Source organism: Pristis pectinata, chromosome 17 (assembly GCF_009764475.1).
Source record: "Pristis pectinata isolate sPriPec2 chromosome 17, sPriPec2.1.pri, whole genome shotgun sequence".
Lineage (NCBI taxonomy): Eukaryota > Metazoa > Chordata > Chondrichthyes > Rhinopristiformes > Pristidae > Pristis > Pristis pectinata.
The window spans coordinates 22,630,664-22,639,529 of record NC_067421.1 but is presented as its reverse complement, the minus strand read 5'-3'; positions in this window follow the sequence as shown (position 1 = coordinate 22,639,529).

Sequence of the window (8,866 nt, the reverse complement as noted above, 5' to 3'; positions counted from 1 at the left end):
CATATCCAAGGTGGATAACCTCACATTTCCCCACATTGATCTATATCTGCTAGGAGAGTTGGTTGCTTTGTGTGTTTATTAGCCTGCTGTTTTCTTCTCCCATCTTTATAGCTTATTGTGCCTCGTAACTCTGTGCCACCTGTAAACTTGGATATAAAACTCGTTATCTATCCCCTCATTCAAGTCATTGATTGATGTGTCTGGTGAACAGCCATGTCAGTTTCCCAATTCTGCAGGGGTGTCACTTTTCATATCTGAGAATCAAAAATGTTAATTTTAGTACTATTTTGCCTTCCCGCCTCATAACCAATTATCACCAAAATATACAGGATGGCCTAAAAAACTATCGCTTCTCTTTCACAGATGCTGCCTGACCTGATGTGCTTCCAGCATTTTCTATTTATATTTCAGATTTTTAGTATCTGCAGTGTTTTTGATTTTCAATTCATTTTTTCTTCATTTGTGTTAAATGTTTAATAGATCAGATGCACTGTCATGTTTTGCTTAAAGACTCCAGTGCTTGAAGGCTGTAATATAAATACAAGTTGTTGTTGATTTTGGAAAGAGAATGTTATGTGCCCTGAGACATAGCTACTTGAAATCAAGTTACTTCTCCTCCACTATACAAACATATACCCACATGTATTTTGCTGTCTCAAGAGTTGGAGAATTTGATTGTCAATATTATGATTGTCAATAACCTTAAGCAAGATTGCATGGATATTTTCATTGCTTTAACTATTAACTTGCTTCCACTTCAGTGCCTTAAACAGATTAGTTTGACATTCCCTGGGATAATGCAAATGTTATAAATTGTCATTGAAATAAATGTCACCATAGAGATGCAAAGCAGCTGACACCTCACAGCCTTTCTCATTCAGTGCTAATTATTCCAGGTACAACAAGACTAGCAACCATATTATAAAGACTGCTTAAAGTTAGGCTGATATTCCCTTCCATGATAAACAGCACTTCACTATGATTTACTAGTCAGCCCACACCCAATGCAACAACGGAGCTGAATACAGAAAGATACTGTAATGTTAAAGAATTGCTTTACTTTGGTTTCTTGCCTCCAGAGACAGGGGTTCAAGGTCTCCTTCGTGACAGTTGCTGTCATTGGAGTCATAAATACAGAGAGGGGACGAGAATCTGGATCAAAGCGAAGCATAAAACAGCCTGGATCCACCCAGAGGCTGTGGCACAGTGTTAGTTTTCAGGGATCTCGCAGTCTGGATAGATTAATAAAGGGAGTATAATGAGGACCACAACATTTTTGTTTATTTTATAATTTCATTCACTATTGTAAAATATTTTCTCATTGTCTGTTTATTACACTTTTTACTCCACTAGAGTCATAGAGTTGTACAGCATAGATAAAGGCTCTTCAACCCACGGCATCATGCCTATCTATACTAATCTCACCTGCCTGCTTTAATTTCATATCCTTCTATGCCTTATGAAAGGAATAACTTTCTTGCTTCTATCTATCTTTTTATTCATGTGTCTTGATGCTGTTTTTACATTTACACTGAAATGTGTCACTGCCTCATCCAGAGACAAGAGGGTGGTGGGTTTGTGCAGGATTCCAGTTGTAAACCGAGCTGGATGCTGATTCCCTTGAACAAAGGGAATGATAACTGATCAGATTTTGCTTGTGGCAGTGACAGTTGCTTTATACTGACCACGTTTAATCTGTGGTTGCCATTGGCCATTCACAGGGCAGCAGCACTAAACCTAATTAAAAATGAACAACATTTGATTCAAGGCATGGGAGCATGATGCTTAAGTTATTGGAGTAATACTCGGAGGCTTGTATTATTGGTCCAGAGTTCTGATTCTTTATCCCACCATAGTATCCATGCAATTACAATTCTCATAATTAAATAATTCTGGATTAAAAAGCATCTTATCATTAACAGTAAGCAATACACAAAGGAGCTGGAGGAACTCAATGGGTCAGGCAGCATCTATGGAGGGAACAGGACAGTCAACTTTTCGGGTCAAGATCTTTCGTTAGGACTGGGTTCACGTCAACTGTCCAGTTCCCTCCACAGATGCTGTCTGACCCGCTGAGTTCCTCCAGCTCCTTTGTGTGTTGCTCCAGATTTCCAGCTTCCATCATCTCTTGTGTCTATGTCTTCATCATTAACAGTGATTGTGACATCAGTAGACTGTTGCAAGAACTCATCCAGCTCACTAAAGTTATTTGAGGAAGGAATTGTGCCATCATTTCCTCATCTATTCTTTGAGAGACTTCAGACCCTTGACTCCTCCCTAACATGGCCCAGAGACCAATCGTGAATGGACAATGAATGCCACCCTTGCTTGTGTTGTAAGACAAGTTTGTGAGGTCTCAAAGGGCAAGGACTTTGGCATTAAAATGATTTATTTATAAAAGACAAACGTGGGACAGGATAACGGGGGCAATACACACAGGTGATCGTGAACATGGGGGGAGATATCACAACAAGGGTGAGATGTACACACATACATAACAAACTGGGTACAAAGAAATCAGGGAAGAAACAATACAACACCTGCCACCCTCCTTGACTCAGTGCAAGCATCAGCTCTATGCTAGAGGGATATTCTAACTAACTACTCTTAAGCAGTGCACAGCTTACCTCAGCATCCCTCAGAGACAACAAAGAGACAGAAACAAGCATGTGGCACTCTTTATACTGCTGGAGGGCTGGGTGGTCCAGCCCAGGTAGTTCAAACAGGCCAATAGCCTGAGTGTGCCAGGTACAAAGGTGTTTAAAGCGACCAATAATTAGGTGTGCACTAATGGGTGGGGGTGGAGCCAAACCTTGATTGACAGTGGTGCGTCTTCCGACCAGGTAGGTGCAGTGCAGTGCAGTCCGACCAGATGGGGTCAGTGTTGTCACTGTCACATGACAGCCACGACCCTCCATGACAGCAATGACCCTCCACAATAGAGCCTGTGATATATATTGGAAATGATTAGGCTATTCAACATATTACCTCTTTCCATAAGTGAAGCATGTTTTATTCTAGACCAAGAATCAATCCACATGGAGACATTGTTAGCTACGTGACAGACAACAGAGGATGTAGGTGTATGACTGGTTATTGGACTGGAGGAAGATGAAAAGTGGTGTTCCCCGGATATTGGTATCAGGGCAATTGTGTTTTTTTGATCTTTGTTAGTGACTGACTCTTTGGGATGCAAGGTACGATTTCTAAATTTGGGGATGACAAAAAATTGGCAATATTGCAACCGCAAAGGGGATAAAATTGGTTGCAGCAGGAAATAATCAGGCTATTGCAATGGGCAGACGCAGAGTAGATGAAGTTTAATGCACAAAACTGTGAGGTGATGAATTTTGGTAGGAAGAATGAGGAGAGGCAATGTAGATTAAAGGATGAAAGGACTGCAGGAACAGAAGGATATGGGTGCATGTGCACAAGTCATTGAAAGTGGACGGGCCACTTGAAACAGCAACTAATAAGGTATGCACAATTCTGGGTTTTCTCAATAGAGTATAAGAGCAGGGAGGTTATGCTGAACCTTTATTAAACATTGGTCCGACCTCAAATGGAGTATCCTTTCCAGTTTTAGTCTCCACATTATAGGAAGGATGTGAAGACATCAGTGAGTGTCCAGAGAAGATTTACAAGAATGGTTCCTGGGATGAAGAACTACAGTTATGAAGATAGATTAGAGAGGCTGGGGCTGTGCCTTTAGTGAAAAGAAGGATGAGGGGAGATTTGATATAAATATATAAAATGGTGAGGGCTCTGGACAAAGTGAATAGTGGGAGGCTGTTCCCTCTGGTGGAGAGCTCGAGAACTAAAGGTCACAAGAATAAAATGAAGGGGAAGAGAATTAAAAGTGACACAAGGGAAAACTTTTCCTCCACAATGTGCAGTTGATGGACTGTATTGCCTGTAGATGTGGCGGAGGGAGGTTCTATCGTGGCCTTCAAGAGAGAATTGGATAAATATATGGTGGAGAAAATTTTGCAAGGCTACAAAAAATGTGCCAGTGTTAAAAAGGAGAATTGCTATAATAGACAGCCAGTGTGAACATGATGGGCTGAATGGCCTCCTATGACATTCATTGATTCTATAATTGTTCGGACCATATGCATACTGCAGAAGCTAAGATCTCTCTGAAACCTCACAAAGAATGGCTGAAATAGCTGAAGGTGTGGCAAGTTTGGCTTCATGGCCTGTTCTTGGGATCTGACTCAGCACAGCCCTTCCATCCCACTCTCTCTCTTTCTCTCCTCCCTGTCACTTCTCACTACCACCAACTCTCCTTCCCCATCCCATTCCCACAACCTCTGACTCTGTCACACCCCATTCCACATCCCTCTACCCTCCTTCATGTCTGTTTCTTCCCCACGTGACAATGAATTTCACCAAGAGATGTCTCCTGAGGTATGGGAAGTGGTCATATTTTCCAGGGTCTTGTCATGGATCTTCATTATCAGAGGACAGTGTGGTGCAGCGGGGGCAGGCAGATAGAGGACCTTTGTCTTGTGGATGTGGTGTATAAGGTGCATCCTTTGTTATGCTTCTGTGAAGGTGTCCATGATGATTTGGATCTTGGCCTCAGAACTTGTGCAAGTGCACACTGCAGCTAACCTATTTGAGATTGAGGGACCTTCACCTGGAGTGTAGTCACTGCAGTTTGAAATGTTTTCCATTAATTTTGACAAGGAGCTCCACTCTTGGGGATGCTTGTTGGAGGTGAGACAAGAAAGATTAAGAATAGTGTTAGGGCAATGACTCAGCTGTGTCTGATACCAGTCTTCACTGAGGTTGGTCTTCTTCCAGATCGATTGGTTAGTATCTTGCATGAACCAAAAGAAGGGCAGCGATATCCTCTGTGCAGTTGCTCTTGAAGCCACCCTCCATGAACCGCTGCACAGAGGGAAGATGTAACAATTCTACAGCAAAATGAGTCACAAAGCAGGCCTCTCAGGGATGAATGTAAACAAGTTTCTTACGGGTACAGTTGTACAAACGTAGCTTCAACCACCTTACTACTGGTTTCACTACAGGCCCATACCAGTTTACCTTCACCTCTGAGCCCAGCTCGATGTGGAAGGCACTGTGAAGGCAAGTGCCACATTACAGCAGATGCAGACAGCTCAGCTCCTGTGTTGTTTCATATAGATTGCTGGGCCCTCAGGATATTCCATCTCCTACCTCAATCATGTAGCCTGCTTGGAACCTGCAAGGAATTATCCAATCTCGCCATTTTGTATGGTTTCTTTCAGATACCACCCAATTTCATGTCTGATGAATCCCATAAGGTATCCCATCATGGATGCATGAGGGAGATGAGTAGTTCCAGTTATAGGGTAGAAGGGCTTTCAGAATTTCTGAATATGTGGAGAGGAGGCAAGTTTTTTATTGAGCAAATGTCAGCCATAGGCACAAATAGCTAATTTAATGGAATTATTCTAATAGAGATTGGCAGGTATCAACATACGCTAAAAATGAGAGTCATGATCCACTCAGATTAACTGACGAATTAATTATATACTGGAAACAGGAAGCACACAACCCTTCCCAGAGGTAATGGGAATATAAATCAGGAGATGGATAATGATTTAGAGTAAAAAGCAGAATATTTGATTTTCTCTGCGACCACTTGGCAAATTCAATGCATGCATGACAAAATATATAAAGTCTGTTAGTGACAAAAGTATACTTTATCCAAGTGATGCATTTCATTTATATGGTGATAATACATGACACAGTCTCTCAGAGCTATTTCTCAAGGGGAAATAACATTGAATGAGAAGCAGCAATTTCATTTCTCCCTGACACTTGGCAGTTTATTAGAGGATATAGCCTCTGATTGTATTGAGCCAACGTGGACTCCTCATAGCTTATTGCAATTGCTCTCTATTAACAGGGATGTTTCACTGCTTATAGTTGTATGGGATAGATCTTAGATTTGTGATTTGTATTCTAGAATCTGGCATTCCAGACATTATCATAACTCATGAGAAACTAACGGAATCCATATCTGCAAGACCAAGTCAACATTTGGGAATGATTGATGGGTGGTAAGTAACATTTACACCACAAATGCCAGCCAATGACACTTGTAACAAGACAGACTCCAACCACCCGCCCTTAACATTCAACGGGTGAGTCTTCCACTATCAGTGTCTTGGGGTGTAAACATTGACAATAAACTCAGTTGCACCAGTCACATAAATACAGAGGCTTCAAGAATAGGTCAGACTTTAGGTATCCTGCAGTCAGTAACTTGTCTTCTGACACTCCAACAACTCTCCAAAAGTTCAACATCATCCAGGACAAAGCATCTCACTTCACTGGTACCCCAGCCACCACCATAAACATTCATTCCCTGCCCACTGTAGTTGCAGTGCATACCATTTACAAAATGCATCGCAGTTATTTGCCCAGGTTACATGAAGGCATCTCCCAAACCTGCAATCGCTATCACCAAGAAAGAACAACAGCAGCAGGTGCTTGGGTCACCACCATTTACACTTCCCCTCCGAGCTGCACTCCATCCTGACTTGGAAATACATCAGCAGTCAGAATTCAAAAAAATCTGAGAATTCAAAATGGTCTTGGAGACGTAGGAGTCTGAATTTTCAGATTGGGCTGGCGATATCTCATAGTACAAAATGGATGAGTGCTACTGAAAGTTGAATCCTACTCACTAATTCATCCACTAATTTTCCAGTGTCCATTTTTTCTTGTAGTTGCATGAAAGGTTCGTTAGAACATCCACTACCTTTATTTTATTTGTTATGTTTTACCCTTCACACCTTCTCTTAACTACTGTACCTGCAATACATTCACAATACCATGGTGATCTTGCTCCTTCTTCCTGTAAATATGTCACTATTTACAAATATACTTCTGTGCCATAAATCACAAAGCTCCTATTCATTCTAGCAGTTGGAAGTACCTTCCATAATCTTCTGCATACACCATGTTAATAAGACCAGCATTAATGTGAAGTCCTATTATAAGTGCTCAATGCCAAACAGTCCAGTGGTGCTTTATAGTCACATTCTATTTGTTCATTATTCATGTCCATTTCTTTATTAAAGTGTGTGAAACAAGAATTTCATCCCTTCAGAGACCATGACTAGATACTGAATAGAAATCATGTACTGTGTGTCTGAACTGCTGCCCACTACGTAAGCATATATGACCAGCTGGGGAAGATGTTTGGAGACTAACCATATTTCATATATTTGGTGAAGCTTGTAGTCTATGCTATTTCATTAATCGCCCTCTTTCCCCAGTTAATGCCATGTTGTGCATTCCTCAGTATTGTGGCTTGAAAAGATGAAAAACATCCCCCACAAGGGACAGGGTTGGGGTGTGAAAGAACAACAGGCAATGCTGTAAACAATCGTCAGGTCAGGTTGAACTTGTGGGAAGAGAAAGAGAGTTAACGCCTCACATCCGGGGCCCCTCATCGGAACTGGGAAAGAGAAAAAACAATTTATTTCTCTGTCACTGAGAAATAAATTGTTTTTTCTCTTTCCCAGTTCTGATGAGAAAGTACGGGAGGAATGGGTAGAATGAAGGGAGTATCGCTGATAGGGTAAGTCCAAATAAGTTAATGTTGTCGTTAGGTAGCATTTAGCTTCAGATTATGGTTCTTTGTCTGCATGATGTGTTGCACTCGAATTTACCACCTCACTCCTACCCTGACTTTTCTGTCTGTGGCCTCCTGCACTGTTATAACGAGGCCCGATATAAGCTTAAGGAACAACACCTCATTTTTCTTCTGTACACACTGCAGCCCACAGGATTGAATACTGAATTCTTCAACCTTAGATAACATGCCCTTTCATTCTGTCTGTATCAGAACTGAGCCATTATATTGGTTCAGTTTTTCTTTTTCTATTGGTATGCTCTGATCTGCTAGTAACAACACGGTACACAGGCAAAGCAGCATAATCTGACGAAATTTTACTTAACTGCTCCATTTATTCACTTGGTCTCTCCCTATCAGAGTTATTCCCTTCATTCTACCCACCCCTCTCTTCTGCAATTTAAGTCATATTTTTCTTTCTTTCTAAGTTTCGATGAAGAGTTTTCAATCTGAAACTTTAATACTTTTTCTCTTTCCATAAATGCTGTCTGATCTACTGAGTGTTCCCAGCGTTTTCTGTTTTTATTTTATACTTCCAGCATCTACAATTTTTTGATTTTCTTTTGATGCAATGAAGAAGTGTTTGTCAATTTTCCTGTAAACTTGGCCTATGTTTCCAGATCGTAGCTCAGAAGACTTGGTCTCTCTCCACATCTTCTGCAGTTTACAGCTTTTACATTCCTTTGTTCATGTACCTTCTCCCCAATTTCCCTCATTAACCTTTCAAACAAACAACTTCATCAACTGTGCATCCTCACTGCAATCCAGGTCTCACCTTATCAGAAAGATTCCCTTTCTCTTGTCCAGCTCTCCCCACCATCTCTGCAACTTTAAATGACTTTGTTTCTCTCTTTCCCAGATCCAATGAGGGGCCTACGATCCGAAGACTTGTTTCTCTATCTGCAGGTCCTGCCTGATCTGCTGAGCGTTTTCAGCATTTTCTGGTTTTGTTATCTTCTTTCCTTGATGTACTTCTCTCAGTCTTGGATGTTTCAGAATTTTTCTCTTGGAGTAAGGAGGCTGTGTCTACTTCTGGTTATGGTGTCTTGCAGGGTGGTCCTGGCCCAGCATGCAGCCACATCTTTTCAGCAAGGTCTCTGACACTTCACGAGTATATTAGGTAGACTTACATGGCTTGTTGGATGTGTTCTTTTTAAGAAGAAGGAAGTACTTTAACTACGTTTCACTGAGGCCAGTTAGAGGGAGAGAGAGAACATAGAGAAAGGAATG